This window comes from Nyctereutes procyonoides, unplaced genomic scaffold (genome assembly GCF_905146905.1).
Source record: "Nyctereutes procyonoides isolate TBG_1078 unplaced genomic scaffold, NYPRO_anot_genome, whole genome shotgun sequence".
Taxonomy (NCBI): Eukaryota; Metazoa; Chordata; class Mammalia; order Carnivora; family Canidae; genus Nyctereutes; species Nyctereutes procyonoides.
This window is the reverse complement of record NW_026575024.1, coordinates 8,440,336-8,464,529: the sequence shown is the minus strand read 5'-3', so window position 1 is coordinate 8,464,529 and position 24,194 is coordinate 8,440,336. Positions and strand designations below refer to the sequence as shown.

The window sequence follows — 24,194 nt, the reverse complement described above, 5'->3', positions numbered from 1 at the left end:
CAAAAGCCCTCCTAATTTGCTACATTTAACATTTATTGGGATCATCTTTGGAGACTTAGCCTTCGTTAGAAGAACAATGCGATATGATCCTCCTATTTCACAAGTTATTTATGTTACTGTGGAACTATTACAAGAAAGACAGTTTGGAAACTGCACGTAAATCCCTGGAGCTGAAATGGAGCCAACATAGATACTCGACTTAAAAAGAATTCAGTGTTCAGGGCAGGAAAACCCGAAAACTGCAAGTGAGGAGTCAGCAGGAAAAGAAAATGAAAAAGTTAGTCAAACCTGCCAGCTCTTGCTAACTACAAAGGACATTTGAGAAGGAAACGGGGACAGCCCTTTTAACACGACTGAATGCATTAAATTAAGTAGGGATCACCAACAAGTCCAGGGAATGCTACACTCCTCTCTTCTCTATCAGGTTTCTTGATCCCACTCCGAGTCATCTCGAAATTTGAAGCCCTCCATAAAACATCATCGTGTAATATATGATAAAAATAAATTGCAGAAGTCACCTTTCAGAAGTGGAGGCAGTGCCCGGGGCCTGGAGACTCTCTCTCCCTCGGAGTTGCCAGTCCACTTGGCTCAGAACAATACTGTAAGAGATGAGACTGCTGGTTTTTACAAGCAAACTGGAAAGGGAGGGGCCAAGCGTAAGGCTCAATTTAAATCGAGGATTAGACACAATTGTCGTGACTTGATTAAATTAATCAATTAACCTTGATAAGGTGCAAAGAGCGTAGTTTGTTTTTAACTGTATTTGTCCGGTCGGCAAGTTCCGACAAGGTCCTTCCCCCATCGGGGAGCATGACTTTTTGTGTTCCGCCAATCTTGGGGCTGGTTTTCCAAGGTTGACTTCACTCAACGTTGCAAATGTAAACTGTTCTTTAAAAATTACGCGTGTCACGTAACTTTCGGGGCACCTCTTGAAAGCTGTCTGCACCCCTCCTCCGATATTCCAGACGGGGAGCTTTGGCCAAAGGGGAGTTGGCCAAAGGGGAAGGTAGCTAAGGTCTGTTGAAACCTGATGCCCCGTCTCATCTCAATAAATGGGTCCATCTACCATCCGCCCACTTCCTCAAGCCAAAACCCAGAAGTCAAACCATATTTCAGCTCCATCTCCCCACATACACCTTTAATCCATCAAGTCCTTTCATTTCTATCTCAGGATGTCTCAACTCTGTCTACTTACCTCCATCTCTAATACAGCACCATGACCTCTCTCACTGTCTCCTCCAATTAAAAGGAGTATGGAAGGATTCTTCAAGCTTCTTCCTTCCTAGCCCTGCCTTAATACAAGCTCCACCCCGAGTCCAGGAGATCTTTCACTGTATAAATCAGGTTCTGTCCCCACCCAGCTTAATGGCTTCCTATGGCCTCGGGGGGGAAAAAATAACAAACTCCAGAGCTTGCCTCCCCAGCTCTGTAGATCTGGCCCCTGCCTAATTCGTCGGCCTCAAGTTTTGGCAAGCCCTTTCCTGGGATTCTAAGCTTCAGCCACTAGGCCTTCCCTCTGACCTAGAGCCTTTAGACCTGTGGCTCCCTTTGCCTGGCTCCCCCTTCCCATTCTTTCAAGAAGTCAACTTTTGTTCCTCCTGAAAGTGATTTAAACTCTGTGCCTTTGAGGGGGAAAGAGGGTGGGTTCCCTCTGATATTGTCCTGGAAGTCTTCTCTCCAACTGAGGTTGCTCAACTACTCCAGTTCCACTCTCTGAAAGCTGCATTGGCCTTAGAATATTTATTTAATCTCTCTGGATTTCAGTTTTCTCATCCACAAAATGGGGTGATGATGAGGCAGATGAGAAGGAAAACTTTGAAAGTTCTCATCAAAAAAAAAAAAACTAAAAAAAAAAAAGAAAGTTCTCATCACAGGGAAAAAAATTCTAACTATACGGGGTGATGGATGTCAACTAAACCTATCAATCATTTGGGAACATATACATATATCAAATCATTATGTTATACGCCTTATGCTTGTATGGTATCATATGTCAATTATATCTCAATAAAACTGGAAAAAGTATAATTAAGATTTTTTTTAAGATTTCATTTATTCGACAGAGAGAGAAAGCAAGCACAAGCAAGGGGGTAGTGGCAGTCAGAGGGAGAGGCAGAAACAGGCTCCTGGTGATGTGGGGCTCCATCCCAGGACCCCGGGATCATGACCTGAGCCAAAGGCAGATGCTTAACTGACTGAGCCACCCAAGGACCCCAGGAAGTATCTATAATTATTATTTATATAAATAATAAATATTTTTTCTGTAAGACTCTGGACAATTAAATGAGACACCCTGCGGAGCTGTAAACGCAGTTGTTTACGGGGGAGCCTACAGGGGAGCCATGAGGCCTGACACCGTCCTAGGCACGGGAGACAGAACTTGCAGTAAGCAAAACAAATGAGGCCTTTGCCCCTTTAGAGGGAGACAGACCACACAGATAGTATATCTGCAACATAAGGGTCCCTGGAGAGGGCAAGAGGCGTGCTGTTGTAGATCGGGTCCCCCTGAGGAGCAGAGAGGCCCGGGACATTGGGCGGCAAAGCATTAGTGACACAGAGAGCAGGAGGTGAGAGGCTCAGAGCAGAAGAAAGGCAAGCTTGGGGAAGAACTGCAAGGAGGCCCGTGCGCCTGGGGTCCAGTGAGTGCACACAGGGAAGGAAGACGGAGCCTGGTAAAGACACTGGCAGGGGCTGGCGTTGGCTCTAGTTGTGCCATGGCAAACAGTCAGTTCTATGTCCCCATGCTCTTCACCGCATCTGCAGCGCTTCATAGAGCTGGCCACTGCCTCGTCCTTGAAACACCATTTCCCTTGCCCTGGACTCCACTTTCTACTGATTTCCACCATCACCACCATCCGCACCCCATCAACCCCACCCCTCCCCTGTCCTCACTGGACGCTCCTTCTCAGTCCCCTTGTGGTTCTTTCTATGCTCCCTGATTTCCAGATGTTGAAGCCCAAGGCCCAGTGCTGGTACTCTACCTTCTTTTTCCCATTCATTCCCTAGATGAGTTCATCCAGCCCAATGGCTCAAAATGCCATCTAGAGGTTTAGGCCTCCTAAATATCTATTTTCCACCCAGGCTTCTCAACTCTTTTTTTTTTTTTTTTTTTAAGATTTTATTTATTCATGAGAGACACAGGCAGAGGGAGAAGCAGGCTCCCTGTGGGGAGCCCAAGGCGAGACTCAATCTCAGGTCCCCAGGATCACAACCTGAGCCAAAGGCAGATAGATACTCAACCATTGGGCCAGCCAGGTGCCCCTCTCCTCAACTCTTAAAACATATTTCCCACTGCCTCCTCCATCTCTTAGATGGCTGCCCACAGCAGAGCTCACAACAGATGCATACAGAGGAGAATAGTAAAACACGGAGCCCAGCGGCAGACAGGTCCGGTGGGAAGAGAACTGAGATTTGAGTCTTGAGGCCAGTCAGTGGGATCTTGGCTCTGTTTCCTCCTCTGTAAAATAGAGATCATAACCCCTACTAGGCCTGCCCCATTGGATGGTTGGGTTGCCCTTGTCAAACCACAGGGGAGCTCTGTGTTGTTTAACAGCAAAGGGTGGTTTCCCTGATGACTCTTCTCATGGATCCTGAGTAATCAACTCCACCAAGGGCTCTCCTTTTACGTAGGACTGTCTTTGAGGAGACCAGATACTCTAGCCTCAGCTCCCCTGATGACATTTACGTGAGTCCTAAAACCCAAGGTTCTGCATTTTGCTGGGAAGAGTGCACAGAGTCCTTGTCCTCACTTCCTTCCATCTCTCCCTCCTGGATGAGACAAATGAGTCCAGTGAGTTGTCTGTGTAGTTAGTTGAAAATTTCTTTTTCTTTTTCTTTTTTAGCCTGAATCAGACTGTTCGATCCAATAGGAGCAGGGACCTGTCCAAACGCACACTCAGCGATGCCTCCCACATTTCTCTGCCTTGGGATGGGTCATGTGGACTCGAGCACCAATATTTCAGAAAGATCTCATGGCAAAAGCAGGACCAGTGTGCCGAGAGGCTAGCTGATGCACGCTAACATTTATTGAGTTCCCAATGTGTGCTTTTCACTTTGTAGCTCGTTTAATCCCCTTAATGACCCTGTGAGGTAGGGTTTATATTTTGCCATTTGTTAGAGGAAGAGCCTGGGCAGAGATTAAGTAGCTCTCCCCAGGCCCAGAGGCAATGAGCAGCAGCTACCTTTACTGTGTAGACCTGGCCATGCCTCACCCTCATACCTCACCGGTGCACCCCCAGGACCTTGAACCATGCCTGGAATATAGTAGATGCTCATTAAATACTGGATGAGAAATGAGTAAATAGATACCATGGGCCAGGCACTTTACATCCATTATCTCATTATATCCTCCTAGTAACACAATGGCTATTTTTAGACTTGCTGTAAATGCAGAGAGGTCACATATGCATCCAACCAATAGCGTGTGTCTGGCATTGTTTGCCACAGGCCAGGGACACCACTGGAAGGAAAGCAGACTTTGTATTTACAGAGCTACCATTGCAGCAGAAATGCAGACAATCACATCTCTGTCACATCGATCTTTTCAAAAGTCACATTGATCTTTTCAAAAGTCAAACCTGATTACATCAGGGCCCTCCCTAAAACTCCCCATGTCTCTTAGAATAAAAACCAAAATCCCTGATAATGTGGCAGGCAGCATTTGGGCAGGGGGTGCTCAACGACTTTTGGGTTTTATCCCACAATACTAGGATGCCACTGGAAAGAAATGCAAGTGAAACCAACCCACCGAACTTCAAGTGAGTGTTTCTTCCTTGAGAAACTATCTCCTGCGAGATCGCATCCTGGTAAAACAAAGAAGATCTGGCAAATGGGAGGACACGACCATTCCTCTACTTCCTCTCCTGCGTGGAGGGAGGGCATGATCGAATCCAAGATACAGAGTGTCCCTGAGAAGCAGGACTGGCATGGGACTACCCATAATCTTCCCAGTCTTCACCCCTGTAGTTATTAATGCCTTTTCTTTAAAAAGAGTCAACTTAAAAAATAAAAAGAGTCAACTGAGGCTCAGGATGGTGAAGCAGCCTGCCTGAGATCACACAGCTAACAGTTGGTTTCCCCACCTTCCAGACTACACCTGAAGCCTATGTCAAAGCCCAGCTCTGTCACCGATCTAAATTTCCTCACTTCTAAAAAAAATCTATACCGGTGCACATTTCTCGCACATCCTGAGTGTTCACCAGTCAGCCCTGTGTGACTCTGGGGCAGGGTTGAAACATCCTCACCCAGCATTCTCCTCCCCGCCCCCTCCCCATTCTGGAACAACAATATTTCACTTGCCTGCCCTGGGGCTAGCCCCTCCCACCCTAGTCACTCCCTGGCATTCTTGGTGTACCTGCTTAGTCGCCCTCCATCATCCCCAGTGGACTCCAAATCTCCTTTGAAGGTAGGGAAGGAAGATCCTGCAAATTTACATCCCAACAGCAATCAGCAGAGTGCTTTTTGCACAGAGCTGGGAGGTAATAAACGTTTGTGAAATGAATATGTCCTAGACTCAGTCTCCAATTTCCATGCTTTTCTTTACACAGCCCCTCAGAGCTAATCAGTTAATCAATCTCGCAGATCCTATCATCCAGTAGCTCCCAAAGGCACCTTCCCCTTTCTATTCCTACCATCCTGTTTCTGGTTTCCTTCTGATCTGTGTCATAATCTCATAACCGGGCCCCAATATCTGTCTTCTTCCTAGCCTAAAATACTTTTTCCCCAACCCCAACAAATAATCATCGCCCTGCAACTACCGCCCTGTATGAAAACTTCCAATGTACCAAAATAAATCATAGTTTCCTCTCCTAGGATGCAAAACGACACCAAGGGCCCCAGCCAACCTTTCAGCCAGATTCATTCCGTAAATATTTATTGACCACTCCCTTGTCTCAGGCACTGGCTAGGTAGTAATTAAAGAGAGAGGTACAAAACAAATGGGATTCCTGCCCTCATAGAGTTTATATTTTCAATGGAGAAATAGACATTAAACAAATTAAAACATGAGAAAAAATAGATAGGCCTATAATTATAGTAACTACCCTAAAGAAATAATCACTTAGGGACTCAAAGAAGCATACACAAGGATATTCATTGCAGCATTGTGTATAATAGTGAAAAGTAAAAAAAAAAAAAATAGTGAAAAGTAAGCCACGAGCTACATGTTCATCAAGAGGAAACTGGCCACATAAACTATGATATTGAAATAGAAGAATATAGAAAGCGGGTGGAAAGAATGAAGTGCTGTCACATGTGCTCACATGGCTAGATCATCAAGACAGTGTGGAGTAAATAAATACATAAAGCCACACAAAGTATGCCATTTTTGCTGAAACACACGCGATAATATACTTTCTAAAGAAAATATACGTATAGGTACATAATACATATATATATATATAATATATAATACACACATACACGTTTATACTACACACAGACCATAAGACATATATAGGCCGATCATTTCACAATATATACAAATATCGAATGATTATATTGTACAACTGAAACTAATATGTTACATGTCAATCGTATCTCAGTAAATAAATAAGAGAAACGTATGCAAAGGCATGAATAAAAGTTGGTTAATTCTCAAATATGGGCAAGGATGCAGGACTGGTAGCTAAATTTTTTTTAAGGTTTTATTTATTTATTTATTTATTTTAAAGATTTTATTTATTAAAAAAAAAGATTTTATGTATTTATTTTAGAGAGAGAGCACACAGAGGGAGAGGGAGAAGCAGGCTCCCCGCTGAACAGAGAGCCCCAGCTCGGGGCTCGATCCCAGAACCCTGAGACCATGACCTGAGCGGCAGGCAGAGGCTTAACCAGCTGAGCCACCCAAATGTCCCAGCCAGCAGCTAAATATTTTATCTTTTAACATGTAAAACATATGCAAATTTGACCTGTATAACTAAAAATTAGCTGCCTATTCACATAGAATTCCAAACTATATTAAAGATCCTGTGAGGGATCCCTGGGTGGCTCAGCGGTTGAGCGCCTGCCTTAGGCCCAAGGCGTTTGATCCTGGGGTCCTGGGATCGAGTCCCACATCGGGCTCCCTGCATGGAGCCTGCTTCTCTCTCTGCCTGTGTCTCTGCCTCTCTCTCATGAATAAATAAATAAAATCTTTAATAAATAAATACATAAATACCCTGAGATACTAAAAAGAAATGTGTAATAAAATACTTAGTATTTTTATATACTGCTTTTTAATGAACTATTCTCTACTTACCCATCTCCTTGCTCTGTGCCCACTGCCTGTCCCACCTTCATTTTGAACCTCCCCAAACCCACATGCCACATACGTCCGAAAATCAATCTGTAGCCATCCTACCCATCCCCCATGGTTCACTCCAAATGCCACCAAGCTCTTTATTCAGTCACTCTCTTTGTTCAACACCTCCTTTATGACATTTGCTGGGCTATGCCTAGCCCTGGCTGTGCATGTTTGTCTGAAGGGTCAGCAGTCTCCTCAGAGGTAAGGCCCGTTTCCTCCATATCATGGCACATTGGCTGGCACCCAGGAAAGTATCCCAATATTCAGCTGTTTTATTGAATTAAGTAAATATGCTCCCTGGATTCTTCCATTCACTCATTCATTTACTTTCTCACTCAACAAATATTTATTAAGCTCTTACTGTGTACCAGGCACTGTTCTGGGTGCTAGGAATGCAGCAGGAAACCAAACCCATCCAGATGCCTATCCTGGTGGAGTTAACACTTACTATTGTACTGTATTAAATGGTAAGTGCTCTGGGGCGCCTGGCTGGCTCAGCAAGTGGAGTATGCAACTCTTGATCTCAGGGTTGTAGGTTCGAGCCCCACCTTGGGATTACTTAAATAAAATCTTTGGGGAAAAAAAATTAAATGTTAAATGCTATGGAGAAGAAAAGAGGGGTGGAGCAAAGGGGATTAGAGGGAGTTGCCAGGGGTAATGTTCAACAGGCTAGTCCGGGAAGACTTCCCAGGTGGAGTCTCCCAAGTAAAGATCTGAAGGCGTGAAAGTGGGAGCCATGTGAAGTTCTGGGGAGAGAGCATTCCTGGCTGAGGGACTGCCATGCTAAGACCTTGAAGCCGTGTGCCCCATGGTTCAAGGAACAGCAAGGAAGCCAGCCCAGTGCTGTGGCTGGTGTGGATGAATAAGAGGACACAAGTCAGAAAATTAGGATGGAGGAGGTACACATCATTTTGAGCACTATAAAGACCAGATGTGGGTGGCCCCGGGTGGCTCAGCGGTTTAGCGCCGCCTTCAGCCCAGGGCCTGATCCCAGAGACCCGGGATCGAGTCCCATGTCGGGCTCCCTGCATGGAGCCTGCTTCTCCCTCTGCCTGTGTCTCCGCCTCTCTCTCTGTATCTCTATGAATAAATAAATAAAAATCTTAAAAAAAAAAAAAAAAAAAAGACCAGATGTTACTCTGAATGAACCTGAGACTTGGTGAGTAGTACAAGCAGACTAATAATGACCTGACTGAGATATTCAAGAGTCTTGATAACAAACTGATAAACCGATAAAACCAAGAGTCCCCCTAAAATAACAACCCAGATAGTCTCCCTTGCTGAAATCACTCAGATCTTTAAGAGTGTTCATATTTTCAGCACAACAACAACACAACCACAGCCACAATGGTAACAGTGAGAAGATGAGACAAAGAGTAACAAAAAGGGAAAAAGAAAACAATTTGTTGAGCCCCTGCTACTTGCCTGAGTCCTAACTCCACACCTGATCTATCCAATCATTGTGTTACCGTGTCCTGGTAACCCGTATAGTTAAATTCCTGTGGCAGGTTGAGGACACTGTAGCCGCTGTAGCCACCAGAGGTTAATTCACTCCCTTACTTACTAACTTCTTTAACTTACTCAGGATTCTACAACAAGAATGAAGTGGAATTCTAGCCCAAACAAATTCCAAAGCCCATGCTGACTCATGCCATTCTTTTTTTTTTTTTTTTTGTACATTTTCTTTTTTTGTACTATGTGGTTGACTTTGGCCTCAGGAGAATAGAGAATGATAATAGCGATCATTGATTAAGAACTTATCATGGGCCAAGTACATTATTCGCACCCTTTCTGGATGCCAGGCAGAGTGGGTACCCCAGCCCCCACCCCAATCGCCCAGATTAGAAGCTGTACCTCCCAGTGGTGACACGATAGTCAGTGAAGGCCTGAGCTCTTCAAAAAAGGTTTCCAGGTTAAAAACAAGACCCTAGGCTGCCCAGCTGTTGCCCTTGCCACCTCACTGGAGCTCACTCCACCCCCACCCTCACCCCCATAGATGGAGGTAAGAGCACCCAGTGACAGGTGTATTTGGAGGAATAAATAAACCCTCACTAGCAAAATGCTTTGGGGGAGAATTTGGCACATAGTGAGCATTCAATCAGGACACACTAGTATCATTGGGGCACCTGAGTGGCTCGCTGGTTGAGCATCTGCCTTTGGCTCAGGTCGTGATCCTGAAGTCCCAAGATCGAGTCCCACGTTGGGCTCCCCGCGGGTAGCCTGCTTCTCCCTCTGCCTGTGTCTCTGCCTCTCTCTCATGAATAAATAAATAAAATAAAATCTTAAAAGAAAAAAACACTATTGCCACGGTCTCTTCTCCACCACCGCAGGACTCTTTTTCTGGGTTGCCAGGGTCCTAATCTGGGTTGGGGAAAAGAAGCAGAATGCTTACATGAAGTGTGAGAGACTGTGAGAGCTGGGCCCAAGTCTGTCCACTCCAGAACCAGAGCAGCTCTCTATCATCAATGCGAGACCACCCAACGTAGACAAAGCAAGTGGAACTCTTTGAAGAAAGATACCTCGATCCAAGCGATCCTCACAGAAGCTGGGAGATACCTGCCTTGCGGGGCTCCTTGGGCATCTTCCCCAAACAGGAGGTCAAGCGAGACTGGAGAGGTGCCTGCAGGAGAAAGTCAGAGGTGAGTGGCCACAGGGAAGGATGTGGGCAGATGAGCCCCTGTCTCCCTGACCATAGGTCTGCCCCCTCCAGCCACACCCTCAATCAGGATGCTGGGATTTGGGGGAAATGCTGGAGAGGAGATCTAAGGTCACACTCCTGATAGGTGTGTAGAGTGATCAAGAACTCCTGGGTCTAGCACTGAGGGGGGCACTTGATGGGATGAGCACTGGGTGTTATTCTGTATGTTGGCAAATTGAACACCAATGAAAAATAAATTTATTATTAAAAAAAAAAAAAAGAAGAAGAAGAACTCCTGGGTCTAGACTGAAGATCGGAAACGGCTGCCCCAGTGCTCGGTGGCATAGAGGATCCAAAGCCAGCTCCCTCACCGCTTCACCTTCACCTGATGGGCTGGGGCTCAGCAGCTCCCAAAACGAACCTGCAGGCTTTCTCAGAAACCAGACCTGAGTCAAACATGGTCTTTAGAGCCTGCCTGGACCCAAACCCCTGCCTCCTCCGCTCAGCTGCTGGCAAACTCAGCCTTCCGACTTGACCTGCCTGCCTCACCTGTCCAATGACAGTAACACTGCCACCCTCTCCAGGGCGACTCTGGAGGGCTACAGGAGCTAATCACAACCAAACCTCAAAACAGGGCCTGGCACCCTGCGATCACTCGGTAAACATCAGCCCAAATGACCTGAGTCATTATTCTCTCCAAACGTCCCCTTGTTCTAAAACAGCCCTCTTCAGCTTAACTTAATCGCTTTGGCTTCTTTGACAACTTTAAAAAACAACAACAACAACAACAACAACAACAACAAGAAAAAAAAAATGTGGTTAGCACATTTTGTTGACATACTTTTACAAACACCAAGCCTGCATGTCCTCTTAAAAATGTTTTAAGAGATTATAGTTTGTTCCCACTTGCTCGGAGGAAGTATTTCAGCGTCATTGTGTGGGATGAGGACAGTGAGGAGTACACGAGGATAAGTAAAACCTCTTTCCTGAACTTTTTTCCAAAAAAAAAAAAAGAGAGAGAGAGAGTTAAAGATTCAGATTCTGGGCTTTTAAGGCCCCTCTTGCTAAGTATTTTCTGATCAAGTTACCTTCTTGGTTTCTTCTCTCCCCCATAAACACAACACGAGAGGAATGAGATAGTTTTTCTTTCTCCCTGCCTCAAAAAAAAAAAAAAAAAAAAAAAAAACCACCCAAAACTGTCACATAAATTTCTCCAAACCAATACAATCGAATTTTCTACAAGGATTTGTCACTGACATGCTCTATTATTCTTTAAAGAAAATGAGAATGCTAGGCACAGGCATGAGCCCTTTCTGAGGCGCTTTTTATTGGAAGTCAACAAATCAGAACAACGTGTCCCCAAGGAAACAAAGTAGAATTTGGACCAAGCTAAAATGGCTCTGCCCCTAATCCCCGGTCCCCCAGTGCTGTGGGGCTGCACTGACAGGAAGCGCCTGCCACCAGAAGTTTCTGCTAGTTTTCACCAGTATTTCAGCCTCATCTACCCAGCCGTAGAGACACAGATAAGATACTCAGCTTTAAAAAAAAAAAAAAAAAAAATTAAATGAAGAAGAGAAGGAGGAGGAGGAGGGGGAGGAGGGGGAGGAGGAGGGGGAGGAGGGAGAGTAAAGGCAGAGCTGCGGGCCTGATCCTACCTTCCTGGTGGGCAGAGGGAGCAGAAGAAACGCAGGCGCCCCTCCCCCGCCAGAACTGGGCTTCCCGTCTGGGTGGAAACTATCTCATTACCACATTTTCAACAAGTAGACCGGTTTCCTCGTTTAATCAAAGTTAGTCTGTGGTTGTTTGGCAGTGTGCGCAGGCCGTGTTTTTACAGCTATAGAAAATGGGTATTTATTTATTTTGTGACGGCTGTGACCATATGACAAACATAAGCCAGCCTCAGCCAGTGATTTATAAGAGCTCGCAGAAGCACTGCCTTTAAGCATTTTAATAGAGGCTCTCTCATCCTTTGTAAGTGGAAGTGTAAATTGGTCCAGTCCTTTTGTAAACAGCTCAGCGAGACAAGTCAAGGGCCTTACAAATGTTCACACATTTGGGTGCATGCAGCCGGACCCCTCCTGGAACCTGTCCTAAGGAAATAGCCCTAATAAAGGAACAGGTCTTGAGAGCAAAGATCTCCGTGGCAGCGGGCTTTACACTAACACTCGCTCCGTGTGTGCAGGGGAGCACACAAATGAAGACGTGGTTCATCTTCCAAAGTGATCTCCTGCCCTTGCGCACAAGGCCGTTTCGAAATTTCCAAGTTTTGAAAATATGCCATTGGGAGATAGCTTTAATGGGCGAATGCAAAAATCAAGACACAAGAATCACGTTGTTAACAAGCCAGAAATCTTTGTATTAGTAAGCAAAAAGGGGAGATATAGGTATAGGTAGAATTGTTTACCTTGGTTTTCTTATCAAGGGACATTTTAGTAGGGACTGGGTGTTGTGTGATAGCAGGAACTTACTCTTAATTCAACTGCTGTGATAAGGCACTATGGGATGTTTGGGGGGGGAAGATATATATATATATATATATATATATTTGATATATATTTAATATATATTATATTTAATATATTATATTTAATTGTTAATTAGATTTTATTTTATTAAAATTTAATGTATTATAGTTGATATCTTAAATATATATAAATACATTTATAAGAGCTATAATTAAAAAATATATATAAGAGCTATAAAAAGATATATATCTTATATATATAAATATATATATTTATAAGAGCTATATCCTGAAACATATAGGAGGAGAATGACATGTTAGAGTTTATAATACTTGAGCAGATTTTAAAAACGGGAGATTTGAAGCAATGTGGTTAACTTGAAATTGCAAAACTGGGTGTTGGGTATGGGGGTGGTTCGTTTTACTATCCTCTCCACCTTTACATCATTGCAAAATGCTTATTAAAAAGTTTTAAGTCGTTGTTTTCTGATAATGACCTTTGTTTACCTCCCGTGTTTCTCAGATTATTTTCTACGATATGCCTTCTTTTACCAAAAAGGCATTAAAAATCAGAAGAGCTGACAGTCCGCAGAGATGTTTTTATTGCTGTGTAATAGTAGTGAATCCCCAGAATGCTGTGATAAGCCTGTGTACCTTAACGTGAGCTCATAAATGGTCCAAATCCTCTCTCTGGGATAGCACCCTGCCATCTGAGACTATGCTGTAAATATGATCGGCTGATAAAAAGCCCAGCTGCCACGGACCATTTTAAAGATTAGGAACCATTTAAACACACACACACATACACACACCCCACCTCTAGCCTCTTAAATGTTAAGTGGCAAGATACTCTGGTTTTACTTCCAAAGTTTCATGCAATAATCATGTAAGCAGCAAACAGCACAGAGCTCCACATACCACCAAGCTGACTCAGAAGGAAGGGTTCCACATTCCTTAATTAGCAGCTTCAGAAAAGCAGCTCTTCCTGCAGTGGAGTTTCCCATTTCAGCCAGCTACTCATTGGCTCAACACACCCCACAGGTTCTCACAGGGGAGTTCCAGAAAGTCTGGAACCCGAGACAATGTTATTGAATTTACATTAACCATTTCCTTTGTTCTGCTTTCATTCTAGTTTATTTTATCATACCCTATTGTATTCTGATTTTTGCAGATTGAAGATGTCCACAATAGCATTATGCATATTCTTTTTTGTCTCCAGGCTTCCCGGACACCCTGTCTATACGGAGATCACAGCCGGGAGCAGAATAAATGAGCACTTCACCAACTTGAAAATACAATTCTCTTGGTTATTAATAGTCAAAAGACTCCCAGTACTGGGCCAGAAGTTTCTTTTTTAGTAGCAATTACTTAAATTAAGTTTCTGATTTGTATTAAAGTTTTCTGGCAGAACTCAACACAGGATGCAAGAGCATGAGGAAGATTTCCAAACAAGATTACACGGTTTTCCGATGTGCTACATTTGATCATCTCTGAAAAGGCAGGGGCGACATTGCAATCTTAATTGAAATGTCAAATTCTTGGGAAACGTTCTTGTTAACATTGGACTTAAGGATTGTAATGATTGTTTACTTTGAGCTCCAGAGGTTTTGAAGAAATGTAAAAGAATCCTAAGCAGGTGAATGAGAGATTTGACAGATACTTAAAAAACACCATTTGGGGAAAACCTGGTTTTTGTCCCTTGAGGGATCCTCAAAATCTGTTCAATGAGGCATTGTTCCATTTTTTTTCTCTTTCAGTCTTCTCTTCCTTGAACTAGGCCTTTTCAAAGAATGCTTCTGCTCATTGACCAGCAGGTTGAGAGATTTATATTTGGTTTCTAATTAAGTACCCTAACTGTAAGTGAGAGAATGGAGAAGAAAAGCCCATAGTCTTATATCCCAAGAAGAAAGCAAATGTTTGCCTCAGTGGCAAACCTGCCTTCTCAGGAGTCTAAGAGGGAGCAAAGAAGACCCATTTTATTTCTTCTGAAGACATCCTCTGGCGCTTGAGAACGTCTGATGTTGTTTAGCAGGGTAAGCCAACCCTTGATGGGTTCTGTTAAGAACAAAAGCCTTCGCTTCTGGTCCCAGAGAGTAATGAGTTTCTAGTAACACTTAACATGGTAATTACGATGAAAAATGTATTTTAAAATTAATGTACTTTAACAGATATGTCAAGATGAATCCAGAGCCAAGGACACTGGCTTAAACTATAAATTTTTTTTTTTTATTTATGATAGTCACAGAGAGAGAGGCAGAGACACAGGCAGAGGAAGAAGCAGGCTCCATGCACCGGAAGCCCGACGTGGGATTCGATCCCGGGTCTCCAGGATTATGGCCTTTTGGGATTCTTGGGTCATGTAAGAGCTCAGTTTGACTTTATCCCTAACTCAGTTTCTCTATTCCCTCTTCATATCACAACTATTAGAGACATAAAAAGTGCCCTGTGACTATGATATAGTCTTTTGGGAGACCTGGAAGATGTCATATCTTTTTTTTTTTCTTGAAAATAAAGTTTATAGGGGTCCCTGGGTAGCTCAGTCAATTGAGCCTCCTACTCATGATTTCAGCTGAGGTTGTGATATCTGGGTCATGGGGTCAGGCCTGGCCTCAGGCTCCATGCTCAGCGTGGAGTCTGCTTGTCTCTCTCCTTCCCCCTGATTGTACACTCTCTCTCTCTAAAATAATAAAATCTTTTTTAAAAAATTAAAAATTAAAAAAAAAAAGGAAAGTTTATAGGGGCACCTGACTGACTCAGCCAAGGGGGCATATGAATCTTGACCTTGGAGATGTGAGTTCAAGCCCCATACTTAAAAATAAGAGATTACTTAAAAATAAAAATCTTTTTTTTTAAAGAAAGTGTATAAAAACAACACATTGTAAAAATATGATCCCAAACCCAAGAAGCTGAATCTTCTTTCCGTTTCAAAGAAATCAAGATAGAAATAAAATTATTTTTATTAATATTTGGAGGACGGCATTCATATCTAAGTAAGAATTATGCTTGTGAAAAAAAGAGATCTGAACTCACTCTAAAAAATTTTGTCCCCTTCCATTTCTGTACATTAGAAAACCGTTCCTGCCTTCCTCTTTACTTTTCCAAGTTATTAAAGATTTTGTGTCTTTCTTAGTTTCCCGGTATGAAGCAAAACACTGTAAATACATCAGAGAAATGCTAGAATTTTAGCCAGTAGTAATTCAAAGCTTTGACTCTGAATACAGGCACCCACTATTCACAGTATTTCCCATTGTATCCTGTCTACAGAGAACCCAGATGAATGGTGCCCACCTGGAGGTGTCCGATGGACCGAAATAATCTTAGCAAATGTGCGATGGTCTGGGTACAGCCGCTGCTACCTCCTCATCTAGCTGAGCCCACTGCTTGGTGCCACCAGTCTGTTAGATAGTAACCTTCAAGCCCTCCTGGCCTTGTTGATATTTCGTTGCCTATCAGTGGATCATTAGTTAGAGTATTTCCTTAGTCATAGAGACTAGCCGTTTGTTGGGACTTCTCAGTAGGAACTACAGTTGAAGATAACAGAAGGGTTATTTAAACATGAATGTGAAAACACAAAACAAAACACTTCTTTCTTCTTGGGGCCTAAGACTGTTTTGTTATTTTCTGATTCTTAAACTTGTTCAGGCTTCTTAAGTGCAGAGATCTGATTGTCTTTTTAATCTTTCCTGTGACATTTGAATGTTTAAGTCTTTTGAGAATATATATATTTACATTTTCCAACCTGCCAACAGCACTTAATATCTTCTATAGTTCCAAAGATTAGGAAAAGAAGAGAAAGCTAGAGAGTTGGCAAGCAAGTGTGTAATAATCTGGCAAGGAAATTCTTGAGCAAGAATATATGGGTTTGAGTTTATTGGAACATTTGAAAGCAATTAAATTGTTTTTTTCCCCTCAAACTTATTTTTGTCCTTTTTACTTTAAGCACACAGAGGCATACAGCTGAAAAATAACATTGCAAGTATAAATGAATCATTAAGCTGATCAAGCCAAGAAGCTACTACCAGGAGTCTTTATAGAATACTAGGTAAAATGTCTATCATCTATGCTCAGGCTAATTGGAGGGGTCGGGACCAGCCCTTTTAAAAAAAACTGATCAGCTCCTGAATATTCAAATTTTTATTTATTGACCTGATACAGAGTGTCCTGCATGGTGTTAAAAACAGCGTCTTCCAAACTGTGGGGATAGACAAGAAAATGAGATCTATGATTAATCTATATGTAAATGTGTGTTGAACACATGTAAATAGAATATAGTAGAAGCCCCAGTAGATGAATCAGAGTTATTCAGGATAACTCCACAATGAGCTAAGAGAATATCATTAGGTCTGTGTACCTGCCTTATTTTAAATACAAGCGCTCCGAAACTTTGCAGTAGCACTTAGCAAAGACTACAGGGTACACTCTAGTATGCAGTGGACAATCCTTTAAAAATACTTCTTTATTTTTATGATTAGAAGCCTTACTGTTCATTGTAGAATTTTTTTTTTTAAGAGAGAGAGCAGAAGCTGAGGGGGGAGGGGCAGAAGGAGAGAGAGAGAAAGAGAATCATAAGCATCTCTGTGCTGAGTGTGGAATCTGACTTGGGGCTCAATCTCACGACCTTGAGATCATGACCTGAGCCAAGATCAAGAGTTGGAAGCCCAACCGACTGAGCCACACAGGTGCCCCTGTTCTTTGCAGAAAATTTTAAAAACTTCAGAAAAACACCCTTCAAGTTAACACCTAAAACATTCAGCAACAGCCCCGGTTCCTACGTTGGTGTGTTTCCTTGCAGTTTTTATTTTTATTTATATTTATTTATTTATTTATTTATTTTTCCTTGCAGTTTTTAAAAAATGGCCGAGTACTTGGCTGTATCCTGCTTTTCTTCATTTGATTGTTCAACGTGCTGATGTTTCTCAGGTGTTAAAAATAATGTCAGATTGTTAAATCACCTCTTGTTTCCTTTCTCTTTTAAAATTTGCAAAATACCAACGGTATAGGCTATACAGACCCCCTTCCTGCTCACCCACTCACCGCCCCATCCTCCTCCCCACACAGCTCCTTCTGGTTCAGCAGAATGGTAAAGAATATCTCTGAAAACTGAGAAAAAAAAAAAAGTTTCACTGACAGTTGAATTAAAACCCTAACAGGTAAAGACTCATACCAGGAAACTTTTTATTTTAAGATTTTATTTATATACTTGAAAGAGAGAGAGAGAGCACAGAGGGAAAGGGAGAAGCAGACCCCCACTGAGCAGGGAGCCTTACCTGGGACTGGATCCCAGGACTCTGGGATCATGACCTAGGCCAAAGGTAGACGCTTAACCTACTGAGGGGCCCCAGGAAACTCTTTTTCCCCTCTGTATCTTAAGATATTTTAGGACATATTATCCAGGAATAAAGACCACAAAAGGGATATTCACATTGTAAAGGAAAACCAAATTGAGAGGGTCCTTATCTCCTTAAAAAAAAAAAATCTTAGCTCTGGGCCTCATGGTGACTTGGAGGGAGGGCCCTGGGAGGCTGGATAACCACAGTGGGAGGGAAACTGGTATTTCTCTGTGTGCTTTTTGTGCTTCCTGAATTCGATATCAGAAGAGGATATTCACTTCTTTAAAAAAACACACATGGACATGTTTTAAGTACAGAAGTAATTATGTCTGAATCCCAGTCTTAAGGAATCAAGCTCTCATTAAATAAGACACCTACCCCCTCTGTCTCCAGTACCTGAGTTTCCTGACCTCCTCCTCTTGCTTTCCACTTCAGAATCAAACTTCACTAAGAATAGGACACCTGCTCCATTCTGACCATGAGTACATTGTTGGAGAAGCCTTGACAGTGCTCCGCCCCCCAAAGTTGATTATCAAACTATATAAAATAGAGACACCCAAAGCTATTTATGAGGTGGATCTTCACAGCACTTGTACTTTGTCTATTCTCAGCCCAATTCAACTTTCTCTCAACACATCCGACCTCAAAGTTGGCAAATGGGCCACTAGAAGTGGACCTCATGTCACATTTGCTATGATCCAGAGTGAGATGCTCTGGTGAACACCTGCTTGAGGCTTCTTCGGGGGCACCTGCCTGCTAATGTGCTTCCTCCACCCCTTCCTACTCTCCCTCATGGGATTAATTTAGACATTTTCTGAAGTATTTATTTAAAACCATTCTCCTCCTGAGTCAGGATGGACTTTGCTCATCCTATTTCCTTGAAATAAATATTTCCACCTTGCATGGGTGAGCAATTGCACGAGAGCATGATTTCTTTCAGAGCACACCATGGATGATAGTATGTGTTTACAGAGATGTAAAAAAAAAAAATGTGCAATTTGAACTTCCCTTCCAAAATGACGACAGGTGCCTCTGGCTTGTAGAAAACGTGGCAAGATTTGTAATTTGATATATAGGGAGAGGATCCACTGTGGGGCGACTCTCTCTCTCTCTCTCTCTCTCTCTCTCTTTTTTTTTTTTTTTTTTTTGTCTTTCTGTCTTCTAATGGGACTGGCTGGCTGGGGAGCTCGCCTCGCCTGGGACCCAGGTAGGGATGAGTCCAACCACCCAGGCAGGGCCCACTCCTGAAACCCGAGTCGTAACAGAATCAGTCCTGACCCAACACAGCCGACTGGAGCGACAAAAAGTTTGATTGTGCAATTTTCTCAGTAAGATGACCTGAGGCTAGTCCCCTGTTTGCTTTCTACGTTCTAGAAAACGTTTTTAATGGGTTGGGGAGTCTTTCACACTAAGCACTCTCTGCTCGTTAACGTGGCTCAGAGTGTTGTGCCTTGTTATGAAGTTGTATTTTCAGAGCATGTGGTGAAAGTCAGGATTTTTCCCTTCCTCCTCCTCTTCTTTTTTTTTTTCCCCTCCTGCTTTAAAAACAAGATAAGCCTGTATGCAAATAGAGTCCACAGTGACCAGTCCCCTTCTCAGCGTTATTTATCATATCACAGAGCCTTCCTTCACCCATTATGCTCTATTTGCATACCTTTAACATTAGAAACATTTATTCCAGTAATGAGTCATCTGAAACATCTTCTGGGTTTAGAGCTAGGAAGCTGGAGTCAAGAGCACCAATGCCGGAAGAATGGATGTCTTCTGTGTTAAAAAACCTCAGGATTGTTTATGTGGAGAGAGAGACAGAAAGGAAGAGAGTTTGGTTTTGTTTGGGGTTTTGTTGCTGTTGGGTTGTTGTTTTTTGTTGTTGTTGTTGTTGTTGTTGTTGTTGTTTTTTTTGGTTCCTCCGTTTGTTTAATTCCAAGATTGAAATGTGCTGGAATGGATTAAAGATAATATCTGAAATATATTTAGCTGCCTACTTCGTATGTTGAGAAATATTCTGTGCGAATGAGAATCTCATTTTAGGAAGAGAAAGGGCCGACTGCTTGAGCTGAATGTAGCTAGTCTGTCAAAGGAGAGGAAGAGCTTTATACATTAAATATTTTTTTTCCCCAGCTCTAAGGAGACATAATTGACACACAACATTGTGTCAGTTTCAGGTGTACAACCTGTTGATTTGATACCTTATGTTTTGAAATATTTCTCAAATGGAAAAAAAAAAAAAAAGGAAAGAAAGAGAGTGAGAGAGACAACCCCAATGCTTTTCTCAGAAAGAACAGGAAGCCTGAAGGAGGAAGTATGTGACAGTTTATTTTTCAACGAGCCCACATTATCAAGTGAATGAAATCCCTCTGGAAGCTATAAAAATGAAAATCCGGAAGGTGGCTGTGTTCAGGTAGCACAAAAGGCTTCTCAATATTTAGAACTTTTTCTCAAAGCTAAGTTATTAATGAAAGCCAATTATTGCACTTTTCCAAAAGGAAACACTGAGTCATTCATGAAATGATCTAAGATTTCGAAACTTGCTTACACCATTTTTTTTTTCCTCCTCCTTTCCTACCTGTGCCAAAAGCCGGCTCAGAAAAAGCCAACCAGTAACCGTGGCCTAAATCCAGGGAGCCGGCCAAATTAGCCGAAGAATGGAGTAATTTAACAAAGACTCCTGATGCCCCAAAGGGTGACTTGTCTCACTAGACAGGCAGGCGAGAGAAAGTGCCTGCTCGCCTGCCTGGAGCCCAGAGCCTGGGAGGGGCCCCTGTCCCTGACCCCCACCCCCACTGCCCACCCCCCTGCCCCTGGGGGTGCGATCTGGGGGTGGGGAGTGGGGGTGGAGGTGGGGGGCTGTGATTAACCAGTTCTGGCATCGCAGTTATTTGGCCAGAGCCCTGGCCTGGCTCCAAGTTTCCTGTGGAACAACAAGTGGGCGTGGGCCCTCGGATAGGCCGGAACCCTGTTCCAAGGAGGCATCGCATATTCGTGGCCAGAGACCTACAGAATGGGGTCAGGGCTGGGGTACTAGATGAGGATGTGTTCAACTTCTTGATCCGTTTATCAAGCGTGTTCAGTGTAGGCCATTAAATTGCACCCAGGGAACAGGCAACACGTGGGTGGGTCAGGGGTAAACTGTGAGTGAGGTGGTTCAAACCCCAGGGCAGCTCCGGCCCCCTTCTTTCTGGCTGTGGAAGAGGGTTCCTGGTGCTCATTTTTAAAAACACGACTTTAGATGAGAGAGCCCTTTAACAAAGTGTTAAGCCACCGAACTTTCTGGGTAGGCACCATGGAAGCAGCCTATTTCATCTTCGCAAACAACTATAAGGCCATGTAGATAAATAATGTAGACAAGGAAACAATGTTTTGGTCCAAACAGTACAGGAAAGGCTTGGAATTGTGCCTCCTGAGCACAACACCTAATGTTTGCCTTGTTCAAACTGTTCAAAGGATTTTATGGATACATTGTCTTAGAAGGCTCTGCGAGGCGGAGAGGGGAAGCACACTAGCCCATTTTACAGATTAGGAAACCGGGGCTCAGGGAGACCGTGACCTTTCTAAGGTCACAAAGGTAGTTTGCAGAGGCCAAACTTCAGGCCAAGGACTCCTGGCAAAGGGTACCAAACCTCCCTGGGTGTGGCCTGTCCCTTATGACCAGGGTCTGAATGTCCCTTATAAGCAGGGTCTGAATGTCCCCTTCTGTATGTCCAGACCCTGTGAGCTGCTATGTCTGTTGCCTTTACAGTCAACCTGTACTTTCCAATTCTTGAGGAATATTCAGTTCTTTCTTCTACTCCCTACCTTGAAGATTCTGGTCCTTTTTCACAATGTGGGATGCACCTGTCTGAAAAGGAAGCGGTCTAGATTCTGGTATTGGCATAGAACAACTTCCTCTTTTTCTCCTTGTATTTCTTGTGGTATCAGTTTTATCCCAACGCCTAAAAAAAAAAATCTCAGATTCCACACCACGCAGGAGGGGCTTAAAACAAACAAACAAACAAACAAACAAACAAAACACTTTCTCATCCACTAAGATGTAACTAATAGTCACCAGTGATTCTAAAATTTCCTCTGTGTGTGTGTGTTTCTTTTTTCACATTTTTTTTTCACCATGATTTTTCTTTTTCTGGTCATTTAGGAGGAAAGATATTTTTAAAAACGATCGTCGCTTTTTGTGTAACTCGCATGGTGTAATCCACACACTGGGTGGTTATTACTAACACCAGGAGAAAAAATACTGCAGAATTTCAGAACTAACCCCTTAGACACTTCTTCCATAGGCCTCGTTTATTTAGAATATGCCCAGTAAGCACTGGTTAAAAATTGATGATTCCAGAACAGTCTTCCTCAAGTGATTTTTGTAAAATCCCTAGGAGACCTTGAACATTCTGTTACAGTTTTACAATCACGGAGAGGAGGACGGAAGGTAGTGTTCACGAGGAATATTGCTTTATTACTCAGCTAAAAGTCCCTTTGGCTCTAAAAGCCCCTCCTCCCAGGCACTGCCGGCTGGGAGAAGTCAGCGTTTTCTCTCCCTTCCTGTGAACGATTCCATTTTTAAAATATGTAAAAGAAACCTCTGTTCTTGCAATAAATGATCCCCCCCCCCAGTGGCCAGAGACCACCCCCTTCTTATTTGCAGAACAGTAGCCATGGGGTGAGAGGCAGTTGTCATCAACTCACCTTGCAATGATGGCAAGCCTCTTGACACGCTGTTTACCACGTCTCCGACGCTGTTGCATGCTTTTTCTCACAGTGTATTAGCTCACAGTCTCCTCACTACAGCTCTACAGGGCAGATGCTGTTTTGCAGAGGAGTAATCCAGAGCACAGAAAGGTTGACCAACCTATCCAGGATCACACAGCTCAGCACCGTGCTCCAACCCATTATTCTTTGCTGCCTCCAGGCATCCATGCAGCCCGCAAAGCTTCAACCAAGTGGGTTAGCTCACTGACCTCTGTCCCAGAGGCAGAACTTTTTTCTGATATCACCAGAGTGTGGGTGAAAATCGGGGAGTCTCTTGTGCAGAATGGTGACTTGGAGCTCACTGAGAATGAGGAGGTGGGTGACCTTGATGGTAGGACAACGCTTTAGGTCTAACCCGAATATTTCCTTTAAATCTCTGAGCCAAGTCAGTGTATGTGTGTGTAACACAAACACATAGTGCTTCCCCAGTTAGGCAAACATGGCTTATGTAAAAAACTAAAAGTCCTTGATGGTTTAGCTTTGGACAAGCAGATTCATTTCAATTTATTTTAAATACTTGTAAAACTTAAATCGTAAAATGTTAACACTTGGTGGATTTTATCCGCTAGCTGAAGTTACTATCTTGGAAAACAGCAATCAATAAGCAAACTACAAACAAACAAAATAAATGCACAAGCAAGCAAGCAAACAACGAATTAGATCTAGCCATAATGCTTAAGAGAATATATATTTCGCTTGATTATATTTTCTAGTTACTCAGGTGTTCACAAGTAAAAGTTCTGTTTCATCTTTTATATATTTTAAAATATATTTATATGGGGGTGGCCTGAGTGGCTCAGTGGTTGAGCATCTGCCTTTGGCTGAGGTCGTGATTCTGGGGTCCTGGGATCGAGTCCCACATTGGGGTCCCCGCAGGGAGCCTGCTTCTCCCTTTGTCTATGTCTCTGGGTCTCATATGAATACATAAATAAAAAATCTTTTTAAAAAGATAAAATAAGGGATCCCTGGGTGGCTCAGTGGTTTAGCACCTGCCTTTGGCCAGGTCCTGGAGTCCCGGGATCAGGTCCTCCTCAGGGTCCCAGCATGGAGCCTGCTTCTCCCTCTGCCTGTGTCTCTCTCTCTATGTCTATCATGAATAAATAAATAAATAAAATCTTTTAAAATTTTTTTAAAAAGATAAAATAAAATATATTTATATGTATACATGAATCTTTCCTGTACATTTTTAAATATACAAAAATACTTTTTATATATTTATTTTTAAGATGTTATTGTTAGGTAACCTCTCGGCCCAATATGGGGCTCGAACCCACAACCTTGAGATGAAGAGTCGCATGCTCCACCGACTGAGCCAGCCAGGTGCCCCAGAAATACTCTTTAATCTTTAAATCTGTAATGTAGTAAATACATCATCTTTTATAAAACAGGTTTGGATGTCAATAAACTAAACCACAAGTAGAAAAAAATACCATTTTTCTTGAATAATTCAGTCTTTCAGTGCCCTCATGCTGTACTAAATAACCATCCACGATGAAAGAGAAAGAACACGAAGTCAAACTCTACCTCCATGGACATCATGACTGTCCCTGGAAACTTCTTTTCTTGGACCAAATTCCGAATATCAAGTTCTGTTCTCATGATCTATCTCTCTTCCTCCTAAAGAGAAAGTGAGAAAAGGACTCAATTCTCAAATATGTACCCGTACATATTTATTATTTATTTATTTATTTATTTATTTATTTATTTATTTGATATTATTTGTTTGAGAGAGGTGAGAGC

At 42.9% G+C, this 24,194-nt stretch overlaps 2 long non-coding RNA genes across 5 annotated transcripts; one reads left to right on the top strand and one right to left on the bottom strand.

Moving 5' to 3' along the window:
* Positions 1-2: 2 nt before the first annotated feature.
* On the bottom strand, positions 3-11,732 carry LOC129494887 (uncharacterized). Its single transcript, XR_008661426.1, has 3 exons — positions 11,576-11,732; positions 9,802-9,902; positions 3-599 (listed from the first exon to the last, which is right to left on the bottom strand). It is a non-coding gene; the product is annotated as an uncharacterized LOC129494887 (long non-coding RNA).
* Positions 11,733-11,873: 141 nt separating this feature from the next.
* LOC129494874 (uncharacterized) lies at positions 11,874-18,818 on the top strand. 4 transcript variants are annotated; one of them, XR_008661424.1, is made up of 4 exons: positions 11,874-11,891; positions 13,604-14,417; positions 14,624-14,743; positions 15,649-17,207. It is a non-coding gene; the product is annotated as an uncharacterized LOC129494874 (long non-coding RNA). The 4 variants fall into 4 exon arrangements; XR_008661422.1 differs by lacking the exon at positions 11,874-11,891 and having other exon boundaries at positions 12,707-14,020; positions 14,142-14,417; XR_008661425.1 differs by lacking the exons at positions 11,874-11,891; positions 15,649-17,207 and adding an exon at positions 17,228-18,818 and having other exon boundaries at positions 12,707-14,417.
* Positions 18,819-24,194: the final 5,376 nt, after the last annotated feature.